A 24,637-nucleotide genomic window follows, 5' to 3' on the forward strand; every position below is an offset into this window, starting at 1 on the left:
TGAGGGGGTCATCACATGCACCTAAGCATTGTTTAGCAGAGGTAAAGTGCCCAGAGTCCTAAGGTCAACAAAAACAGATCAACAAACTTGAGGCAAAGCAGGCAAAAAGTTTAGGAGAAGACCACCCAAAGACTAAGAGGTCTAACAAGCAACAGTAACAGCCATAACAATAATAGCAATAATAATAGCAATAATAACCTGGTTGGGGTAATTCTCGCATCTGTGTCCTTAATAGAATTGACAATTCTTGACGTGACAACTATACGTTTCTTTATTCTGTAGCAGGACCACTGATTCAGATTATGCTTACTCAAAGCTTAACCATGACAACAGAAGACATATCCACAATAGGTTTGCAATAAGACTTGTTAAATGTTGAATCAAATTAGCAATCCAATTTCCTCATAATGTCCTGAGGTCTACACCTTAGCAAATGAGCATTTGAAGCCATAGCTCCTATAGCTGAAAATGCTCTATATTTAATGACATTAATTTGGACTTATGACATTATTAGACATTTTACCCACCTGGAAAGAGTAGCTGAGGTCACTGGTTTACAGGGCTTCTGCAAAGCCGTGAGCAATTTACCTTTGCTGGCTGACCAAACGTCTCTGGAACAATGCTCATATGCTTTCAAACCTTGCATCACACATAACTTTGAAATATCCTGAAAGGGCAAATTCAATATGCACTTGGAATAGGTTTTTGCACGTCTGGATATGTGAAAAGAGACTCCATCTGGAGAGATTACTCTACCTGCTAAATCCAAGGCACCTACATCTGATACCCTTCTACAGGAACAACATAGTTATTTTAGCTGACTACTGTTTCCTGGATAAATCCAGATCCTTTGGCCATCTCACAAGTGGAATATGTCACTTTGGGAGGATTAGCCAGCCTGACCCATCGCACCAGATCACACACTAAGGGATGTTCACCCACAGGCGTCCCTCCTTTTTGAATATGTCCTCCTAATATTGCTGATCTAAAACTATTGACTGGGCCTGTAAGCCAGGCCTGTATCTAACTGAGATAGAGAATGTATTATCAAGTGCAAACCTGTCCCTTTGAGCTCAACAACCCACCCATTTTGAGCGGTACTGGATCAAGCTTGCTTGATGTAGACAATACCTAGCAGTTGTCAACATTACCAGAAAACCTCCAGGTTAAAAGTTTGAGCTGGCCTGTTATTATCAAGGGATGCAGGTCTCCCGCTAGATCTTTCAGGATATTTGGAAACATAAGAAACGCGACTGATAGACAGTTGTGCTCTCCAAATTAGTCACTAGAAATGGGTCTGCTTTCTGCCTCAGAATCAAGTCGAATGGAGGAAAGGTGTATTAAAATGGCACTCTCCAATCTTTATTAAATGTATCGGTTGCTTTTGCCATTGGATCTGGCCTCCAAGTGTAGAACTTTTTGAGTTGTTGGTTCAGCTGAGATGCAAAAAAGAAATGAGAAAAAAGTCTCAGGGACAGCAGATTATACCTATTTGAGCCACAACACAGCTGAAAATCCAAGCCTTCCCAGGAACCATGATAAATCAGTACATCCTGGCCATGTCCCGAAGGAGAAGAGAACTCCAGTAGAGAGGATGCAGAAGACTTGGAGTGAGGAGTGGTGGTGTCCCTTGACAACCAGAGAGACTCTGCTGAACTTGCCACCGTTCTGGAAAACTGTGGCTAGACTGGGGTGTGTTTGGGCACAGGCACCAACAATAGTATATGGGAGGGAAAAGAGTCGTGAATAAATGAGTAAGATAACCTCAGGCTGACCCACAAATAGACTAGTATTTGTTTCCCCCCTCCCACACTCTAGTTGAACCTGTAAAAGGAAGTCTGACAGATCACCCTAGAAATGGAAGTTACGTAGAGAAATATACGTATACGCATATAAGAAAAAGGAAAGGCAGTAAAAGCCAAGAGGTGTTAAGAATAATTTTTTTGTTTTGTTATAATAAGACATACATCCTGCCTTTTTTCACTCGTCATTGCTGGTGGTGAAGAAGACTTCATCCCAGAAGAACCACCCACTGCTGAGGAGAAAAGTAAGAGCAATTATTGTTTGTGAAAACATTCATTGAGTCTTTCCTTAAACTAAGATTGTCTTTAGTGTTCAGAGATTTTGGGAGAATAAACTGTGAATCAAACCGAGTAGTAGCTGTTGTGTTTAAGCCCCTGCTTACACCCCCCACTTCCTTCTCCTCTTTTTTGTAAGAGAGTTCAGGTTCACTCAAAGCGTCATCATGTTCATGCACTGTTATAGAAGATTAGTAGCAATGAACTAACCAAGACTGAATGTCTCAGGATCTGCGTGTTACATTCATTATAGCTTTGTTACTCGAGAAACCTTTTTATACAAAGAAATGTATAAATTTACTCTTCTGGACTGGATCAATTACTCTGATCTCAAGCAGGTGTCTGTAAACGTGTTGCAGTGTATATCTATAAAGTTCTCGATTGAATGAGAGTCATTATATGGTTAATTCCTATTAAAAAACGTGTAAATGTATTAAGATTATCAGAAAAGTCATTAGAGGCATTAGCAGAAACTTCTTCAATAGATGAAATGTCAGAGTAATCATTGAAAAGGTAACCTTTGGCATGGGACAACTGAAAAATAATATGACATCACTCAAACATATAGTTTAAGACCAATCACACAAGCTTATAGTGATATATATGCAATTAGATTATCAGATGGTAAATCACCACGTAAAGCCTTCTAAAGCTATCAATGCAAGATGGATTGTTAAATACATTTCCATATACTTAGGAGAGAGGGCTTTAACCTACTGATGATATACCTTTAAATGATAACCATTCTGCATCCTTTTATCCCTGCATTAAAATCTATTGTGAGTAAATTCTATATTGTGTCAGATCCATGTGCAGTAGGCTTTTTTCATTGTCCATCAAATCAGTCACTTACTGCACATCTGCATGGGAAAAAAAAGAGAAAAAAACAGTCCTAAAATAGTGCCTTCATTTGAACTCCATATATTTTAGTATTGTAAACTTGGATTCTTTCCCATGGATAAATACAAATGTGAAGTTATCTTTGACTATGACACCAAAATGTGGTAATTCCTGCTAATTTTTCTACCAACCTTAGGAATTCTGTCTGCTTTGTGCATTAGTAGGAGAAGATGAAAGGGTGCAAATATATTTGAGCGTTCATTTGAATTGTCCTCACACCTTAACTGGATTATCTCACAAAAAGATAAATGAGGCATTCCTCCATTTGGAAGTATCCTTTATGATCTGACTGATGGTGGGTGGGGGGCGGGGGCTCCGTCCTGTTCAAACTTTTACCAACTTAGAGGCAGCCTGAGCTATTGGAAAATAAACATATCTACAGAACAGAAACATTCTAGTGTAATCCATAAAATGTGTAGTTTATGGCTTTGAAGGCCAAATGTGAGGAAGTTAAGTAACCAATCCATGCAGTGGCTAAAATAAAAGTGGGTCGGAGGTGTATGAATCTGGAAAGACACGCATGTAAATTCGAAAGACTGAACAGATGGAGACTTATGTAGACAATCCTACCTGCAGGACTTCTAAAGGCTCTGCCTGACCTTATAATATCAAGTAGCCTAGGAGCACAAGTTACACTCAAATAATGTGTGCTTGTTATTTCCCGTCTTCTGAACAGTGGTTGTATCTCAGAATATCATCTACAGAAATATTGTTTCCCATAAATATTGTGTTCTAAATACTGTTAACAAAAATGTTATGCAATCAGGTGTAAAATTTCGATTACTAACTCCAATGAGGAAATATTTTTGTAATCGATATTTAAGATACAATATTTATGTCACACGTTATTCTGACAATTATGTTCTGGGACTATAACCCGAAAACAAAAGTAGAAGTGGACTGACTTCTATCTTAATAATACAAAGCATTAAACATAAACATGTATTGGTCACCCTTAAAGAAAAACGCAAATGGCACTGTTTACCCTTCTCTGTGCTCTAAGTATTCCCCCCATTCACCATCTTGAATTGGAAAATCAACATAAAGTATGCTTGCAGCCTTGCAAATCTTGTTGTAGACGTTTGTTCACATTTTCATCATCTGAACAACACTAGTTAATTTCAGCATCATTTGAACGTAATTATTTATCGCGATTTCTTGGTCTCACTCATTCTCAACAATATTCACTTGCCATTAACCTTCTTAATATAGAAAGGCTTTCAACAGGGTCTCATTTGTCATGGCAATTAAGTGTAGATTGTTTTTCATTACAACCTGATCGTCGCTAAAAAATAATCTATATTAACTACATACTGTTCCTAACGATTTTACTGTATCCTGGTGAACTGTTTCACACCAAGACTGTACCTGTCAAGCCTTCCTGTTGTCCCCGGCCTTCTTTTTATTTTACTCGGAAACTTTTATTGACAATGTTAAACAACAATGATGTATAACTCGTTTCACAACCCTCAGTTCTGAATTTCAGATTATACTGTATAAATTTTTTAAAAAGCCAACGCAATGGAGTTCATTAAAAACACCACTGTGCTCCCATCAGTGGCAGGATAAGCCCTTCAAAAACATTTTTTTTAGATAGGCTCCTATGAATTGCCTTATGTTGGACTGATCACTCTAGAAGTAAGAATCTGCTTTTTGAACACAATATACTTGGCGTGATTTATTACAAAACTAGTAGTCCATTTTAAAACCGCAGGCCACACTCACAATGGTGGCCTACTCAGGAATGGTACCTTTGATCATATTCTGCACCAAAAGGAGCAGAGATCGATTAATTGTGTAAACAGCCACAGCAAAGCCTTGAAACAGTTTGTGAGCTAGCAATTGCTGTCCCTCTATCACCTGTGATTGCTATGTCTTGCCACAAAACTAGTCTACGTACCACTAACTGATTAGTGATGTGTTAGACCCACCTCTCACCAGCAGCTTGTTATAATAAAAAATAGACATCGTCCCTGTTAGAGTAAAGACGGCACTAGGGAAGCTCTCATAAGTCACCTTCATGGATGCTGACTTTTCCTTGCATACCTCCATTTAAATTGCAACTCCCCCTCACCCCCCCAACTAGGGTCCGGGGGTTGTTGTGGTCCATACCTGTCTCCCTAACCTATGGCCCTTGTTCCTCTCTCAGAAATACTCCCCAGACACTTTCCAGCTATGAGCACCTTGTAGGATACAGATGCGCCTTTCATAGACCACACTGGACCTGATATATGCTGTTGCTTGTACATCACAACTGTGTTTCCACAAAGAAAAATGCAAGTTTGTTATTGAGAATGTTTATTACATATGGTGTTTCAGACACAATACATTATCTAACAACATGTAATTGTAATATTGGATGAGTTGTTTCTTACACAAACAATGCATGCTTCAGTGCCTTTAATCTTTTATGGGTCAGGGCTAAATAGTTTCTTGATTGTTCATCTTTTATGTTCCTTATGGGAAACAAATACATATTCCTTGATACCTAATACTATTTAATGGGTTGTTGTAAATTCAATTCACACAGATGTAAGTAACTGTTCATGAAGATGGAGGATCTGTAGGTCTTAATTAATACACGTAAGGTACAGGTAGTGCCTATTTTTAGGTATATAGCAAGTACTCGAGTTGTCATGAAATATGTAACATGATCTGTATGTATGCGTGTTTTCCCCTGACCACCTTATCACTATTCTCTGAATCCTTTGTTGAGAATGTGAACCTGTGGCTAGTAATTTTGGTTGTTCAGTTTGCAGACATCCCCAACACCTTGCACTTGTAAATGTAATATTGGTAATGGCAGTAATAATAGTAATGATGGTAGGAGTTGTGACAATAATCCAGGATATATTAAGGGTACAATCTTAGTTCCTTAATCAGTTACTGCCACAAGATGTCTCTTTTTACAGTAACAGTCTATGTTGATCACAACTTATTTGCTCTATTGATCCAGGTTCCTTTTAACAACAGGTGAGTGGATGTTGCCAAATACTGTTCCAGACTCTGACTTTTCTTCTTGGCAAATGTGCATTCTGGTATTTGTGTAACACATCCACAGGTACACATCATTTGAGTCACGCATGTAAAATGTATATGCTCTATAATATTTTTTTCAGGGTCCAGTGAGATTTCAATCTCCAGCCAATAGACTCAAGAAGTGGTCTTTGTGGGTATATCATGCAAATTCTGCCTCAAACAGCCACATGCATACCCATACAGGCATTGATTTTCCCCAAGGGATGGTGGAAGTGTCCTCAGAGGATACCACTACTAAGGTCAAAGGAGTCCAATCTTAGGGTACCAGCTTTAAAGTATGAGTTTGTTGTATTCCTTTCTCTTCTTAAAGTTACAAACTTTGTATAAATGTAAGCTGGCATTAAACTTCTAAATGTAACCGTTTTCTCATCTATTTGCCCATCAGATGATAACTTTACAATGTTTGCTTCATCCCTGCCTAAGTCGGAGTCTGGTGCGCAGCTGGTTTGTGCAGTGCTAGGGATGTCTTCTGTTCCGAAGTCTCCTCTGACTTCATCTCTGATTCGGGCTTTGGGGTCTTGTTTTCTACAGACCTGGGTAATATATCCTGTTGCCCCTTGATAGAAAGTTCAAACTCTAGGCTTTCCTCACACATATATTCATTAAACCCTAATTCTCTGCCTATGAGTGGCTTGATCTTTAGAGTGACAAAGTAATCACCAAATGTATACTTCATCCTCCAACATTTCCAACCAACATTAGTTTGTTCACATGGGCATCTATAGTCCCTAAGCAGCCACTCTAAGGGGTACGATCTACGGTTGAAATTGCTTGTTTTTCTTACTCACTGTGATTTATCAGACTGTTCTGAGCTTCTTCACTTCTGTATCCAGATATACTGTCATGACAAGTGCAGCTAACCAGGTGGCTAGGAGCACAATTAATTATTAGGTGGGTCATTTCAATGTCCCTATTCTATCTGTCCCATATGACTTTAACCTGGGAGGAGCCATAACTCGTCTTTCTGAGTGTTACTTTTCATGTAGGATCCAGAATTAGTCTATCAATCTCCTCAGTTGTGTTTTCCCATCATCTCTGAAATATTGTATAACGTTTTTGTCAGGTGATTACTGTGATACTTTATTGCTCTCTAAATTGCACAGCTTGCATCACGGGTGGAGGCCTGCTATCAGTCTTGTGGGCACTTCAGGGATCTATATTGCTTGTTAATTCAGCTTGCAATTTTCATTTCTTGAAAGTAATTGCATCAGAAAAATGCACTACATTGTTGATTAGCAAACGGTTTTCTCTTAAAAGGGTATTTTTAACATGTGTGCTTTGCTCTTCCGACAGATTTAGTACACAAACTGAAGCCCCAATACCATGACTGTGGGAAGATCGACATCAACTTACTTAATAAACTAAAGATCTTATTACGAGTTTGGCGGTCTTGCGACCGCCAAACTCTCGTTGGTGGTCTGACTGCCAGATTACAACTCTGGCGGTCAGACTGCCAGCAGACCACTACCAGGATTATGGATCCCGATGGGGTGGCGGCTGTCAGAGTCGTGGTCAGCCAAGGCGGAGCTCATGGCAGCTCTGCTGTGCTGATCACGAGACCACTTTCTGACAGCTTTTCCATGGTGTCATGGGCAGTGCAGGGCCCCCCCTGCTAGCACCCTTGGAATGTACACTGGCCGCACTGCAGACAGTGTGCATTCCGAGGGTGCTGTCGTGCAATGGCATTGGCTTAAGCTCCTTTAAGGACTGTATTGTAATACAGTGTTTCTGTTGGTCAGCCCCGTGGAAACATCATAATGCGAATGAGGGGGAGGCTGCCAACTTGACGACAGCCTCCTCCCGGCAACTTTGGAATTCAGCTGGTCCGACCGCCAAAGTCGTAATGAGGCCCTAAGTGCCCGATTTAAGGTATGGAGGGTGGGAGGCCATCTGTCATGGTGGTCATCCATCCATCATCCTGACTGAATTCCCACCCACTATACCTAAAGATTAGATCACAGCTGGCACTGTGCTGATCTGTATGCCATCACTGGAGCTGCCGTCATAACAGCTCCTATGAAGGCACAAAAAGCTTGAAACGTGTCTACCACATTTATTTCTGAAAAGGTTTGTTCCTGAAAAACGAAATAATGTCCCCCACCCCAGGAGTTTTCTCCCAAGGTGTGGGGGCTTTATATTTTTCAGTTTGTTGTGATATCCAGATTTTACCTTTGTTGTGACAGACAGAAAAAAATGGACCGAAGAACATCTGATCCGAATGTGTCAGGGAGTCTGATGCCTTTACTCCAATAGTCCTAACGCTGTTGGATCACTGGAGTACGTTTTACATCAGCAGTGACAAAGGGGACACCACTGTCGAAAAACCTGATGATCTGTGTCAATCAAAATCGAATGGGCTGACTGAGGATATTGTGGACAGGGAAACTTTGTCCCATTTATGATGTAGTATTCTGTCCACCAAACTGTAAATGAGGTCGAAGTATACTTGCCACGTGTGTGTTGTAAGGGGTAACTTTGTTAGAGACACAATGCTGTTTCACTTATCTCATGATTTCAGTGACTCCACAAAAAAAATGCACTTTTCATGTTGAGCAAGCTGCCCAAATTAGTATTAGCAAAGTCAAAGTTATTTTTTTTTCTTTTTTTTTAATTCTTGTGTCTCCTATTTGTTGTGGTCCCTAACACACCATCAGAGAAGCCCCCAAATAGCACCAAATATGTTGGTCATATCCAAGTCACACTCACTCTTTAAAATGGGATTGCTATACTAAAATCACTTGAAGCAGCCATTATGTAACCTAGAAAAGAACATTGACTCTTCTGTGAATATGAAGCTGAGGATGACTAAACTGAGCTGGTTTTTTTTCACAAAAAAAAATATGAATTCTGCCCTGGGCCTTTATTTGAGTTTCAAACGACAGGTCATGTGTTGCCTACATTTCATATGTGCATTTATTGGATGACTTGTATTTGGTCTGTGAGCATGAAATTTACAAACAAAACCTGCAGATTACTAAGTAAATACCAAGCGGTATAGCTTCAGGGGGGATGTTTGGGGCGTTACACCCACTAATGAATGTATTCACTAATAAATAGTTGGGTACAGGTGCTTTCAATAGTGTGTGGTAAGAACGCACAGATGTGTGATTTACAATCTCTCATCTGTTGGATCTTTATAAGTCGACTGAGATACCAAAGGAGATAGCAATAATAAAACAATTACATTTTTGTGAAGCCACTTGGCCACACAATAACAACCAGGAATCGGTGACTGAAGTTAGTAATTCTCCCTCCGAAACATAAATACATTCTAAAGTCATCTAGTCAAGGTTCTAAGTTAGGAATAAGGATGGTTTATAGAGTTGATTCTCAAGGAAATTCAGAAATACAAGAAAGTGTCAGCGTAGTGATGACTCCAGTAGAAGTCTTCCAGAATTGAAATAAGGGTTTAACATGAAGCTTCACACTTGCAAGAATATGGAAGCAGAGAATTCTGTACCCCTCAAAGTCTAAGGGAATGTTCTCTAAATTCTGACAGAGAGAACATTAATTAAAACAAACAGAACCTTCAGCAATAATCATATCTCTTCCCACCCACCGGAACCAATCATTTCACTTCTTGTGGTGGGCATTTCCAACATCACCTAAATTTCCCATCCCACAGAACCTGGACAGTTACTGCAACCTTGAGCAACCCCCGTCCCTGATACGCGATGAATAGGAGTCTTTATCTTGCTCATTAGGTCTTCACGTTTCTTAACAAGATTTCTCTTCTTGGGTCTTACTATCAATAATCTAATGCATCCAACAATACTCCTTTCTCTACCTAACGAAATCATGTGAACTCGCCTGCAAAAGAAAGGACACGCTAACCAAGCAAAATACATTTCAAAGTTAAAGAGTTTAGTCATGCTAACTTTAACTAAACGTTTAATGTGCATTTCCACTATATGATTATAAATGCACACATATCACTTTCAAAATGAATGCAGAACATGAACTAAAGGAATGCATGTTACTTCTGCAAATACAACAAAGTGTAAATATAAACATGCAGAATGAATACATGAAAGCAATTTAAATGAACAGTAGTGAGCCAAAGCTTCAGCTTCTCAAGAGATACATTTCATTTATGAGTTTAAAGATTCACACGCATTAATACTATTTAAGGCACACAGTAAATATAATGCCAAAAATAAATGCGGAACTGCACAATGATAACATGTACAGGATGGAGTCTAAATTGAGCTACTCCAATGGTGAGGTGACTGCTGGATTTCACCTGGGAATTTTACAAACACAGACAAAAGTCCATGCAATCCCTTCTGTTTTGCAGATCTTGAAACATTTTGGTTATTCAAGAAAATAATGAGTTTTAAGTACCCCATAACAATCTCCACTTCTCTCCTTTTCACTGCCCTTTACCCCCTCCCTCCCCCTCATGGCGTGCTTTCCATAAAATGTATTTTAACATGATATGCTAGCCTGATTGTTGTAAATTCTGAAGCTCACATTCAACCCCCACCCACTTCCTGCCAACTTTAATGGCCACTCTTCAGCTCTGTAAATACTTTAAAAAATGCATACATCTAGGCTCGTTTAGAATCCCAAATAAGAAGATTTCCAAACAAAAATGTCTGGTAACGAGGGGCTCTGGGTGTATCAACTGCTAAGCGCAATAGACTTGTGATTGTTTTCTTTAGAATTGTGTAGCATGAAAGGATTTTTTTTTTTTAAATGGAACAGTTTCAGAAAACCTCTGCTGGTCTACAAAATTCTGGATACTGCACCATCCCTAGATGGGAAGTACAAGGCAAAGTCCAATAGCATCAGACAGGTCATTCATTCTTGTCAGTGTGCAGAGGCACGCCGATGCCGCTGTTTAGTAGTGTAGGGTACACACTCATAAGGAGGACCCCACTCTGACCAAGCCTGGCAATATGCTGCTCTACTGATGTGTGGGGGGGCTACATGGCTGCGCCTTGCACCTTGTAATTGCCAATGTGTTTCTATTCCATTAGCTGTTGATGGGTCTACCATGAGGGGCACTAGAATGTGTGTTTCTTGCCCTGACTTATTTTTGAGGGGTGTTTTTATGACGTTTTATTTAGCGCAAACTTGGCTCATGACCATTAGTGGTTTTTATAGGAGCACCAGATGGCATATTCCTTTATTATTATTCAAAACGGGAGATTGAATCAAATGCTGCACCGGGACTCGAACCTCGCTCTCCAGGTCCAAGGGCAGCAGCTCTGGGTTAGGTTACATCTCCTCCTGTTGTCATTTACTCCGTAATTATGTTTCTGTTGCTCTGACTGACACATTCACTAAATATTGATGCCTGCTATATGGCTCAGTCTAGAGTCCACTATTTATTTGCTTCTGCTGATCCTTGCCTCCACAGACATGAGTAGCTGACTGTGGAACTTTGGTATGACATTAGAGGGGCATGGTGATGGTTGAGCTTTGTGCAGGTAGGTATGGGGTGCACTGTGGCGTGCACTGCACCAACATCGGTTCTCTTTTCAGCTTTAGCAGATTCCAGTTTCTCTCTCTGATGGTTTGATACTCTGGAGTCTATCCATAAAGGCAGTTACAAGTGTGTGTGTGTAGTAGGACTTCCTTACACATTCTCCAGATGCGGGGAACATATGTATGCCTGTGCTGGCTGGTCCTATCTGTTACGTTTAGACACACAGGGCCTCATTACGAGTTTGGCGGAAGGGATTACTCCATCACAAACATGACGGATATCCCATTCGCCGTATTACAAGTTCTATTATATCCTATGGAACTCGTAATATGGTGGACAGGATTTCCGTCACGTTTGTGATGGAGTGATCCCTTCCGCGAAACTCGTAATGAGGCAACTTTCTTAAGTTTTAGGTGCAAATGTGGGAATGGGAAGGAGGGGAATTAGAACTATCTCCTACAAAGAGAGAGGACAGCAGAGAAATTTGAAGGGGCCACGGGGAGAGACACGCCAATTCAATAGCACATTTACGAAAGAGTAAGGGCCTGATTACGAGTTCGGCGGATGGAATGACCCGTCCACCGAACTTCAGATGGGGAGGCTGCCGCCATACGGGCTACCTCCTACTGCTTTTAACAGATTTACACCTAAAATACACCTGTAAAGTACTAATAGTAACTTTACAGTAATATCTTTAGTTGTATCGCTTTCGAACCCCTCATGTAAGAGGAGTGGGGACATGTGCTCCAAATACTAAGCATAACCTGTGCCATGGGAATAATGTAAATTTGCAGCTGTGGCGTTTCCCGTGTAATTGTGCATTTGCCACATGTACAGCATAATCCATCATCGGCTGCATCATCTGCAGATTTTAACAAAAAAACATTTCTGGCTCAAAGTAATCTAAAGTTACTAAAAATGCAATAAAATGTGTTACCATGCAGAGGAAGACTGGTCACCTATATGTTTCTTATTCTTTATTTGGATGGAACTAATGAGGCCAAACCTTTGTCCAGGCAGTGTCAACGTGTAAAAAATACGAAATGATGAAGTAATAATGTCACAAAATGTGCCTCATTAATCCACATAATTTGCTTTTTCGTGCTGCATAATTTAGTCCACCCTGTTGCATAATTTGGTCCTACCCTGCCTTATAATTTCAGTGACCCTGAGCAGACCTCTCCATATACAATTGCAGAGTTGATTTTAGGTAGAGATGTACACCTAGGTGTACATGTACATCTAGGTTTGGAGCATTACAATTATGTATTGGGCTTTAGTATTTGTCTCCCATTGCCCTCTTTCTGCTTCTCTTGTTTGCTCCCTTGCACTCCTTTTGCTGGTGACTATCAGTGATAACATGCACTCTGCAGGTAGTTGCTTTGTTAGATGTTATATTTTGCCACTTCTAGATACAGTACTCCCTAAGTTGTTTGTGTGTTTAGTCTCTTGTTGCATTCCTTTGTAGACATACAGATGATGTTTCCCACCTTGTTTTACTCATATAAAAGGAGACATATGATTTATTATGGAAATCCTATTGTATTGTCCTTCTGTTAATTGTGGTTAAGCCACATCATCTACTTTACTGGAACATGGAGGACCTCAATAACTAATTTTGAGAAAGAAAGACCAAAAGTACCTGAATAGAAAAGGCCTGATATTGCATTCTTACATGAAATCAGTCAATTCATTGCCGACCAGATGTTGAATAAAATGTATACTTCTGGAGTCTTGGGGCATGACAGTCCCAAAATCAGACATTTAATTATTTTAAAAGCATGTTTTGCATGACTTTAAGAAAGTGACTGCAGACCCTAAAACAAGGTATGCATTGGCAAATAGTGCTTTAGAAGGGGATATATTATTCTGAGCAATAAATATACTATACATCCTAACTTTTATACTTTAACAGTGCCTTTTTTAATCCGTGCACACTTTACCTAGTACAAAAATAATTTTGTGAGAGGGTTTTAATGTAGTTTTTGGCCCTGTAGAAGATACATCTAGCTCTTCACGTTGTGGTGCGTTAAATCCTGTGAGTGAGTTAAAGTATGTTTCCTAAACTCTTTTTCTCCCCTGTATATGATTTATTTTCTAACATAGACTTTTTTCTTGTTTTGGGGACCGTTGGTGATCAGAATGTATAGAACTGAAATTGAGAGTACTGTTGTATGTGATCATGCTGTTACTAGGTACGACTGGTAATTGAGTGGAGCTGATAAAGACACATGAGAATCCTTACCAGTAAAGATTACTGTAATAATTGTAGAGTCTACTGACCACAACCTATGTGAGCTGCCATTAATGCCACGGTGTAGGCCTTGCTTAATTTGTAAATAAATAAGTGCCAGGGCACCAGGTGTTGCTCAGGAGGCCATTGCAGGTTGCACTACCAACTAGAGCTGCCATCAGTGCCACATCACGTGCCTGTAAATGTGACAGCTTGGACAATTTCAGGCCACCCAAAGCAATAAAAAAGGACCAGACATTATAGAATTATATTTTAAATGTGTATTTAATTGTTAAACTGGAGTGTTCTGCATACACCTTGACAGATAATGCAACTATGTGTTGAACTGTCATAAGTGACAGTTAACAATTAAGTGCCAGTGGTGAACACCCGCAGACACTGGCACAAATTAAGCCCTGGGTGTAGGGGATCTGATCAGTCCAGTTGTAGGTCAAAAATCAGCATTCTTTAGAGAAACAATATCGTAATACTCTATAGAATGATCTTTTCAAAGTTATGCTTAGGATGCGAAAGAATTCAGCTCTGAAGCCATCCAAACTAAGGTCCTCATTACAACCCTGGCGGTTGGTGATAAAGCAGTGGTAATACCGCCAACAAAATGGAATTATGACCACGGCGGAAACCGCTCACACAGACAGACACTTTAACACACCGACCGCCAGGGCAGAATCAACAAGTACCAAGGCGGTAACCGGCAACAGCCAGGCGGAAGACAATGTACCACCCACTCTATTATGACCGGCCTATTCGCCACCTTTTCCGGGGCGGTACCAACGACATCAAAAGCCTGGCGGAAACAGATCTCAGAAGTCAAAGGACTCACCTGTGGAAACTCAGGGAACAACCATGACGCCATAGAGCCTGAACTGCAGATCTTCCCCATGCTGGTCTACCTCCTCCTACACCAGGAATACCAACGCCGGGCCGACGATAACGGTGAGTACTACCGCCTCGCACACAGGGGAGGTGGGAGGAAAAAGAGAGTGACACACACACGCAACACACCCACCTCCGACACCATACACACAACCAGATGCAACAACATTACATATCCACCCCATACCCCTCAGGAATAATGCAAGGACAAAAGGAATAGATTAAAGTGAGTGTAATAAGATTAAATACTAGAAATACGTCCTCAAAAATCAAAACAGTATTTACATATATACAAATGGAGGGACACTGCCCAGTCCATAATGTCCATTGGCCACAGGGTCATATCACATAGGCCAGGGCCCCACTTGACTCCTGCATCAACATGGAGAGAACACTGCTGGGGCATCAGGTTGAAAATACACAGGCACCCCAGGGGGAATGGGAGGGGCACCTCAGCCGGAAGATGGTACAACGCCACTGGTCCTGAAGGGGACTGCAAGGCCACAATCTCTAGTAGATGGTTGCGGTGCATGTGGCGGTGCATGTGGCGGTGCAGGTGGCTGTGCTGCCAGTGGTGGAGGGAGGCTCCAGCCCTTCCCCTGCAGCCTCGGACGGCTGCCCACTGGGGCTGCTGCTGCTGCCAGTGGTGCTGGTGGCGGTGCATGTGGCAGTGCAGGTAGCGGTGTTGCCAGTGGTGGGGGGAGGCTCCAGCCCTTCCCCTCAGCCTCGGACGGTTGAAGCGCCATTGTTGGTGGTGGGGACTCAGATCCTGTCACAGCACCAGGCCTCCTGTCCCTCCTGCCTGCAGGGGCAGGCCTTTTGCCCTTGCCCTTGGCAGCTGGTGGTGCCTCCTTGCCCCTGCCCCTGGCAGCTGGGGGTGCCTCTTTGCCCATGCCCTTGGCAGCTGGTGGTGCCTCCCTGCCCTTGGCAACTGGTGGTGCCTCCCTGCCCTTGCCCTTGGCAGCTGGTGGTGCCTCCTTGCCCTTGGCAGCTGGTGGTGCCTCCTTGCCCTTCCCCTTGGCAGCTGGTGCAGGCACACTGCCAGTGCTGATGGGTGTCTCCTTGGTGCCTCTCACACTTGCAGTAGCTGCTGAAACTACCGTGGCCATGGACTGGGTGGCTGAGGTGATGGCCTGGGTTCTGCCCACCCTGGCCTGAAGTGAAGGACGGGGGGTAGGGAAGAGGTCAAGGGTGGAGAGGAAAAGCTTCTTAGGGACACTGGGTCGGGAAGAGTGTGAAGGTTTGGGAGTGGAGGAAGAGGGAGTGGTTGTAGGAGGTGTCTGTCTGCTGTGTTTGGGTGCAGGTGCATGGGCTGGATACTGTTGTGAGGTGGATGGCTGTTGGGTGTCTGAGCGCTTGGGTACTTTAGGAGGAGGGGGCACAGACACAGTGGGAGAGGACACAGGGGATGTGTGCATGGATGTGAGGGTGGTGACTGCCAGTGAGAAGCGTGTACTGATAGGTGTGGTGGTGGTAATGGATGAGGATGTAGTGCATGCAGTTGTGAGTGTAGATGCTACCGGGAGGGAGGTGGATGACGAGGAGGGGGACACAGTGGAGGCAGTGGATGTTTGTATGTCTGCTTCTGGATGGTGTTTGTGTGAGTGCCCGTGGGATGATGTGTGGTGCTTGTGTTTGCCTGAACCACTCCTGTGTGTTGTCCTGGGTGCATGCTGGTCTGATTGTGTGCTTGGGATAGGTTGGGGTTCAGGGGAATGGGACTGGGACTGGGTAGAAGAATTTGGAGGGATGAGGCTAGAGACAGGGACAATGGCTGCCATCAGGGAGAAGGCCAGAGCCTGGAATGATCTATGTTGGGCCGCCATGCCAGAGTGAATGCCCTCCAGGAATGCATTTGTGTGTTGCAAATGCCCTGCCAGTCCCTGGATGGCTTTCACAATGGTTGACTGCCCAACAGAGATGGATCGCAGGTCAATAGCCTCCTCACTCAGGGCAGCAGGGCTAACTGGGGCAGGGGTTCCTGGGGCGAAGGAGATGCCCACAGAAAACTCGCTGAGGGGCTGCTGGGAGGGCAGTGCTGGCATGGGGGGTAGCGGCTGTACCTGTAGTTGGGGTGGCCACTGTACCTGTAGTTGTGGTGGCCACAGAGGTGTCCGTCACCACCAGTGAACTTCCATCGGAGGAGGTATCACTTTTAAAACTGTCCCCTCCAGTCTCCGCCGTGGTGCTCCCTTCGCCCTCCGTCCCACTGGTGCCCTCACTGTCGGTGGATTCAGCCTCATGGGCCCTCTGGGGTGCAGCTCCCTCCATCGCCTCTGCTCCTCTGCCAGATGATGCTAATGCACAGAAGGACAGGGTGACAAAACAAAAAGGGGGAGGGAGACAGAGGATACACTTGGTCAATGCCAGCAACAACACCACCGTTGGCATGCACAACACACAGAGGACAGCCCTACGCACTAGGCGATGCACTACCAGTCACAATGCTAGTCACCAGGCCATGGACAGTAATACCTAATGCCAGCTGCAGCATACCTGAGACCCACAGATCCCTGCCCAGTAGTGGATGCCCAGTAGCATGTTTGGGGGTGGAGTGCATCAGCCCCTGCCCAACATGGAACCTATCCTGCAATGTCCGACCTGGCCTAGGGGGACCCACAGGTGCACATCCCCCACCCAGAGACCACCCCTCCACGTGCAAGTAGTATATTGGGAACTGTACTCACCCCCTTGTGGTTGCTGTGAGGGCCTCAAGCACCCATCCAGCTCCGGATAGGCCACCGCCAGTTTGCGGAACATCAGGGGGGTCAGGGTTCGACGGGCACCCCTTCCTCGTTGGGAGGCCATCCCCAGCTGGGCCTCTGCTGTCTTCCTTGCCCAGCGTCTCAGGTCCTCCCACCATTTGCGACAGTGGGTGCTCTGCCTGCCGTAGACACCCAGGGTCCGCACATCCTTGGCGATGGCACGCCATACACTCTTTTTCTGATGGGCGCTGACCTGCAGAAAAATCAAAATAGAATATGGTATCAGTCATACCGTCCGGCCTGTTACACTCATGGCACACCGTATCCCTCCCATCCCCTTACGCACATACATTTCCTACCATACATGCAGCAAGCCGCAAAGGACCCTTCAACCAGCCTCCCCTTTACACGAGGCCTTCACACACAGCACTCCATGCATTCATGCCCCATGCATCGTGCACACAGTGTATTCACCTGTTGGTCTGGAGGCCCATAAAGCAATCTGTACTGGGGTAGGACCCCATCCACCAGTCTCTCCAACTCCGCAGCGGTGAAGGCAGGGGGCCTTTCCCCAGTGATTCGAGCAATGTCGCTTCCAGACACAGGTCACAGCAGCACTTGCAGTGTTGAAGGTCAGGTAGCAAGTGAGTGAACAGATAGAAAATGGCGGTCACGTCCGCGGCGGTGTGTACCGTCACCGCTGGTGTACATCACCATTGGCTACTGTAACCCATAGGGCCCAATGATAACCAATGAGGAGTTGCACGGCGGTACTCGACCGCCTCCCGCAACGGCTCAAAACGTCAGCGGCATTATCTCATTTCCACTTGTCCCTCCACACAGGACAGGCGTCCTCCATTTCAGAGGGGGCAGGCCATGACACCTAACTGCATCACAGCAGACATAAGCACATTTTGGGACTAAATATCAACATACTGGTTCTGTCACAACATGCAATGCATTGTACATTGAGGAAATGTTGAAAACTGACCAGATGCTCATCGTTGTGCACCCTAGATTACAACCGCTGAGGATGATTAGGAGATGGAGACATCCCCGTGTACAGGCCCCTGGTGGACTTGGCAACAATGGGGGACAGACACATTATCCTCACCTACAGACTTGATAGGGCAACAATCCAAAATCTGTGTGCCCAGTTGGAGCCAGACCTGATCTCAGCTATCCGTCAGCACATTGGGATCGCTTCTCTTGCGCAAGTCCTATCTGTGCTCCATTTCTTGGCAAGTGGCTCCTTCGAAGTGACAGTGGCCTTGGCAGCAGGAATGTCACAGGCAATGTTCTCAAATGTGCTGACCAGAGTGTTGTCCGCCCTGATGAAACACATGCGCAGCTACATCGTATTCCCCCAGGTGGAGGATTTGGGCCACAGTGAAAGCTGACTTCTATGCAATGGGACATATCCCCAACATTGTTGGGGCAATTGATGGTACACATATTGCCTTTGTCCCCTCCCCCCCCCCCGGAGAAATGAACAGGTGTTCAGAAATCGAAAGAGCTTTCACTTGATGAATGTTCAGATAATGTGCCTGGCGGACCAGTACATCTCCCATGTGAATGCAAAGTATCCTGGGTCTGTGCATGATGCCTATATACTGAGGAAGAGCAGCATCCCATATGTGATAGCTCAACTCCAGAGGCACCGGGTGTGGCTAATACGTGAGCCCATGGTCTCCACCCAGTGTATGTTGGTATATGGGTGTGGGGTTGGCCCTAAGGGTGGGAGTCTGGCTAACAGGTATCCCTTGATATTTGCAGGTGACTTTGGTTACCCCAACCCCTCATGGCTACTGACCCCAGTGAGTAATCCCAGGACAAGGGCAGAGGAACGTCACAATGAGGCACATGGGCGAAAAAGAAGAATTATAGAGCGAACCTTTGGCCTCCTGAAGGCCAGGTTTCGATGCCTCCATCTAACAGGTGGCTCCCTGTGCTACTCACCCAAGAAGGTGTGCCAGATCATCACGGCATGTTGCATGTTGCACAACCTTGCCTTGAGATGCCAGGTGCCTTTTCTGCAGGAGGATGAGGCTGGAGATGGACGTGTGGCAGTGGTGGAGGATGTGGACAGTGACGAAGAGGAGGCAAAGGATGAGGATGTGGACAACAGAACATCTATCATTCGACAGTACTTCCAGTGACAAACAGGTAAGGCACTGTAACTTTACCTTCCATTGCAGTTTTGTGTTATCAATTTACACTGGCAGGCTGCTATTCCCACTACTATGGCCACCTACTGTACCCTTTGACATGTCTATTCACAGTGTCTGTGCCCTACTCTGGCTCCTGGTGTATTGAATGCAGCACAATACAGGTTATACCTATAAATACATTACCGTACAGTCTAATTGCAATGTCTACAGATTGTTAAAGGAATATCTACTTAAATCATTTGACATACTACATACTTGTATTTTTTCAAAGGGTGTTTATTTAATTGCTGAAAAGTTAATGGGGATGTGCAGTGGGCTTGGGTGATGGTGCAGGAGAGTACAGGATAGAGTCCATTCTCTTGGTATCACAGGTACATTGTCCAGGGGGGCATAGGAAGTGGAGCAATGGCAGTTCAAGGTGGACAGGGTGACAGAGTGGGACACAATGGTGACAATCAGGACAATCTTATTTCCTGGTGGGGGTCTTGGCAATGTTTCTGGCTTCTGCCTGGATCGCAGGGACTGTTAGCGTGGTGGTTCTCCTTCTGCAGGGGAGGGGTGCGGGTGGCCCGTTGGACCTGTGGCAGGGCCTCCTGTCCACTAGCGTCAACGGAGGTGGAGGGCTGTTCATCGGTGTGGCTAGTGTCAGGGGCCCGTTAGTGTGCCACTGCCTCCCTCATGATGTTGGCCATGTTTGCCAGCACCCCTGCAATGGTGACCAGGGTGGTGTGGGATGTCCCTCAGGTCCTCCCTGATCCACAGGTACTGTCCCTCCTGCAGCCGCTGGGTCTCCTGCAACTTGGCCAATATCTAGCCCATCGCCTCCTGGGAATAGTGGTATGCTCCCAGGATGTTGGTGAGTGCCTCCTGGAGAGTTGATTCCCTGGGCCTGTCCTCCCCCTGTCGCACAGTAGTCCTCCCAGCTTCCCTGTTGTCCTGTGCCTCTGTCCCCTGAACCGTGTGCCCACTGCCACTGACCCCAGGTCCCTGATCGTCCTCTGTTTGTGGGGTGGCCTGGGGTCCCTGTAGTGGTGGACAACTGCTGATTGACGTGTCCTGGGGACAGAGGTATGGGCCTGCTGGGTGGGTGCTGTGGTGGTGTTTCCTGAAGGGGGAGGCTCTGTGGTGGTATGGGACTGTGGCTGGGTAACCGACTGTCCGGAGGTCCATGATGGGCTAGGTTGGTCATCCAGATCCAGGCGAGCAGAGCTGCTGTCATCACTGTGGACCTCTTCTGGGGGGGACTGGTTGTTGCTGGCACCTCCTCTCCGGTGACATTGGGTGTGAGACCTGTGGGGATGTAAATGCAGTGTTAATGTTTCTGCGTCTGACATCTTGTGCATGGGTGTGTTGCCCTGTATGGTTGTGAGTGCCCTGTCAGCTTTGCCTTGGGTGAGTAGTTATTTTGTGGGCTAGGTGGCTCTCTCTAGTGTGCATGATGTGGTGGTGGGTGTCCATGCAGAGCTGTGAGTGATGTCCATGCATTGGTGGGGCATGCAGTGCTGGGTACTAGGATGGGTGGGTTGTGATGGTAGGGTGTATGTGAGGTGGTGGGGTGATGGTGGTGAGGGTAGGGGTGGGGTTATGTGATGGCATACAGGTAGGGAGGTGATAGTAATAGAGATTAGACTTACTAGAGTCCAGTCCTCCTGCTACTCCTGCCAGGCCCTCATGATGCAGTATTGCCAAGGCTTGCTCATCCCATGTTGTTAGTTGTGGTGGTGGCGGTGGGGCTCCACCGCCAGTCCTCTGTATAGCTATCTGGTGTCTTGCTACCACGGAACGCACCTTCCCCCGTAGGTCGTTCCACCTCTTCCTGATGTCATCCCTTGTTCTGGGGTGCTGTCACACGGTGTTGACCCTGTCCACGATTCTCTGCCATAGTTCCATCTTTCTTGCAATGGATGTCTGCTGCACCTGTAATCCAAATAGCTGTGGCTCTACCCGGATGATTTCCTCCACCATGACCCTTAGCTTCTCCTCTGAGAACCTGGGGTATCTTTGTGGGCCATGGGTGTAATGTGTGTTGTGTGTGTGAGGGTTTGTGGGCTGATGTGTTGGGGTGTGTGCTGTCAGGTGCGTCAATGGTGTATGGGGATGGTGTTCTGGGGCCCTGGTTCTGTGGGTGCTCTTGGTGTGTCTCTCGCTCCGTTGTCCATTTCTTCGAGTCGTAAAGGGTTGTGGGTAATGTGGGTGTGTGTTTTATAGTGGTGTGGGTGTGTGGTGTGTATATGTGTGTCAGGTGTGTGTAGTTTGAATTGTCCATAGTGGTGTTGTTTTGTATGTGTGTGTGTATTTTGAGTGCGGCAGTATGTACCGCCAATTGTTTACCGCGGTTGAATGTACGCTGCGATGATTCATGGGTCATAATGCTGTGGGCGTAGTTCTGTTGGCGTAGTGGTGTGGGTTTTGGTACCGCCATTTTATCACTGACCTTTGGGCTGGCGGACTTGTGTTTGTGTCAGTATAGTGACAGATTGCTATGTGTTGGTCATAATATGGTTAGCGGTACACCGCCGCGGTCGCGTTATGTTGACTTACCGCCAATGTCATAATGAGGGCCTAAAAGCCTTACATTTTAGTTTGGCAATTTCCTCTGGTCCTTCCATAATAGTTAGTTTCCCATTTAACTAGAAGACTTCTTCAATTTTAAACTTTGATAGTTTAGTCCTAAAAAATGTATTCCTAAGTTATCACTCACAAGATTCAAATCTTCATAAAAAAGTAAGCATACATATGAGCAAAACACTGGCAATGCGATTGTGTACATGGATCAGAACTTAATAGCCAACCCGTATTCAATGCCAAAGAATGTAAAATGTCTTTCTACCTCCAGTTACTAAACCATTGGCTCTGATTGTGTCTAACTTTCTCTTGAGTGTTATTCACCATATTTTCCATCCTGATCAAGTAGGTTTTAAGAAGGGGGGGGGGTGACCTGGCAGTAGCCACATAATAATTTTGTAATACTGAAATTTAATTTCATCTTAGGTGTTCTACTGTCCTTTAATTGCAAAAAAAAAATACCTTTTTATATTTACCTCATTTAGTTTTGGTATTGAACCCAATTTCCTAAAGTTTTTAAAAACATTATATATAAATTCACCTCACTTACCCCTGCCAGTAATTCACAAAGGGATTCCAAGCAGGTGTAAGCCCATATAAGATTGTTGCGATCTCCACCCAAGTATGGAGTTCTCTGCAATTCCACATTTCTCCCAAGGGGTAGGAACGTTGACGTTCCTGGGTGTTCCCAGATATGGTTAGCCCTGGAAGTTTGTGAATGCACACAAACACTTATGTTTCTGGGTATTCATCAGCTTCTATCTTTCCCCTGTCCAGCCTGAAAAGGGTCAGATATTTACTCCATCACAGAGATGACGTCAATACCCTTTTCATGATGGGAAGGAAGAAGAAGCTCCCCCAGATTTGAAAGGAAAGTGTAGGGAAAAATATTTTCCCCATGGAGTAAAAAAATATATACTGGGACATAGGATCCAATTCTCCCAGTGTGGATTTCTTCTCTATGGAAAAATCTGTATAGCAGGAATGAGATCCCAATTGCAAATCATATAACCTTCCATTTATCCACATAGAAACCTGCATCTGGTACAGTTTCCATGTAGATTCCTAGAAATAACTGTGTTATTCCTAAAAGTGACAAATCTACATTTAGACAGAGACGTTTACCTGCAAATGGAGATTTATAATTTTTCATGAAGCATCTTCAAAGTGTTTTAGACACTGATATATGCTGATGACATGATGGTTGAGGTCTATAAGCAAGAAAAAAATTGGAAACTCTCTATTGTGGTTAATGCGAACCTTTAGTCATTGTTTGGTCAAAAAAATGTTTCAAAACTTATGATTTCCCTATTACTTGTTATTGCTACTCATCACATTTTAAAACATGGAGAATTTAATAATATAGGCAAGGGTTTATATATCTAGGAATTTGCTTGCAAGGCAACCTGCGACCTATTGCTAAGAAAAATTAAGAAGGTTTGTCTGCAAATGTTGAATGAGATTGTGCTTGGCGGAGAAGATAACCATTATGTTTGTACACCACAATCAATACATAGAAAATGTGTATTTTACGAACGATCCTCTATAGTCTAAAAAATATCCCATTGCCTTTGTCTTCATCGTTATTCGGAGTACAATTTTGTCAAAAAGTATGTGATGGAACAGAAACGTCTAAGGTACCATAGATAGTTTTAAACTGAAAAGTTAATGTGGGTTAGGTGTTACTCAAGCATTACAAATATTTTCTAATTAAAAAATCCCACTTCTGATTCAACAAGTGTAAAACAACATTACCCATCTGGTCCTACACGGAGGAAACTTCCACAGAATCTTTTCATTTGCTTTCTCTAAGCATCATGGAAACATTTCTTACATTGTTACACAATATTCCCATTTGTAAAACATATGAACTCCACATGAAAGGCCCTTTCTGTAGTAACTGTACTTTATGTTGTTTGTATGGTCATAACCCCCTCCCGCCCCCCCCCCCCATGGCATAACCTGGAATTGAGACTGCTTTTGTGTTAGGAAGTCTAACATCCAAAATGAAGAAGCATGCTCTGGGTAGGGGAGAGCGCAATAAGGCTGGGGGTGACCGAGGCATACCTGCAACTCACCCACAATTTGTCCTACTTCGGCTCCCTAAGGAATGGGTGATAGCGGGTAGGCTTCCACTTTAGAAAACCGCTGGCTCGTGGTGACTGAGGTACTGCTGAGGGACACCTCTGGCCACATAAGAATGGGTGACACTGATGGAGTAGGGGTCCGCAAGTTGTGATGTGACAGGTGGACTGGATCATAAGGGCAGGTAGGTTGAGGCACTTTTACACCAACATTTCCTGGTAATGATTAAGCCTGGGTCTGATGCCACTGCTGTCCGTTAATGATTCTTTTAAATTCCCTTCCTCCCAAACCCCCTTTTTTGCTTTAATCTTTCAGATAAGATATTTTAGGAGACAAAAGCAGTGAATTAATTATAGCATAAAAACATTTGAATAATTATTTCTCTAGTAGTCAGCAAATTTTGGTAGTAGCTGGTAGATAAAGAACTCTGCAATCTATCACTGATATAAAGCTTTTGCTAGTCATTAATTGATAACACTGAGGAATTCATTGCACATTTTCCTTCTGGGTGTTTTTTCCAGGTGTGGTGT

This window comes from Pleurodeles waltl, chromosome 10 (genome assembly GCF_031143425.1).
Source record: "Pleurodeles waltl isolate 20211129_DDA chromosome 10, aPleWal1.hap1.20221129, whole genome shotgun sequence".
Classification (NCBI taxonomy): Eukaryota; Metazoa; Chordata; class Amphibia; order Caudata; family Salamandridae; genus Pleurodeles; species Pleurodeles waltl.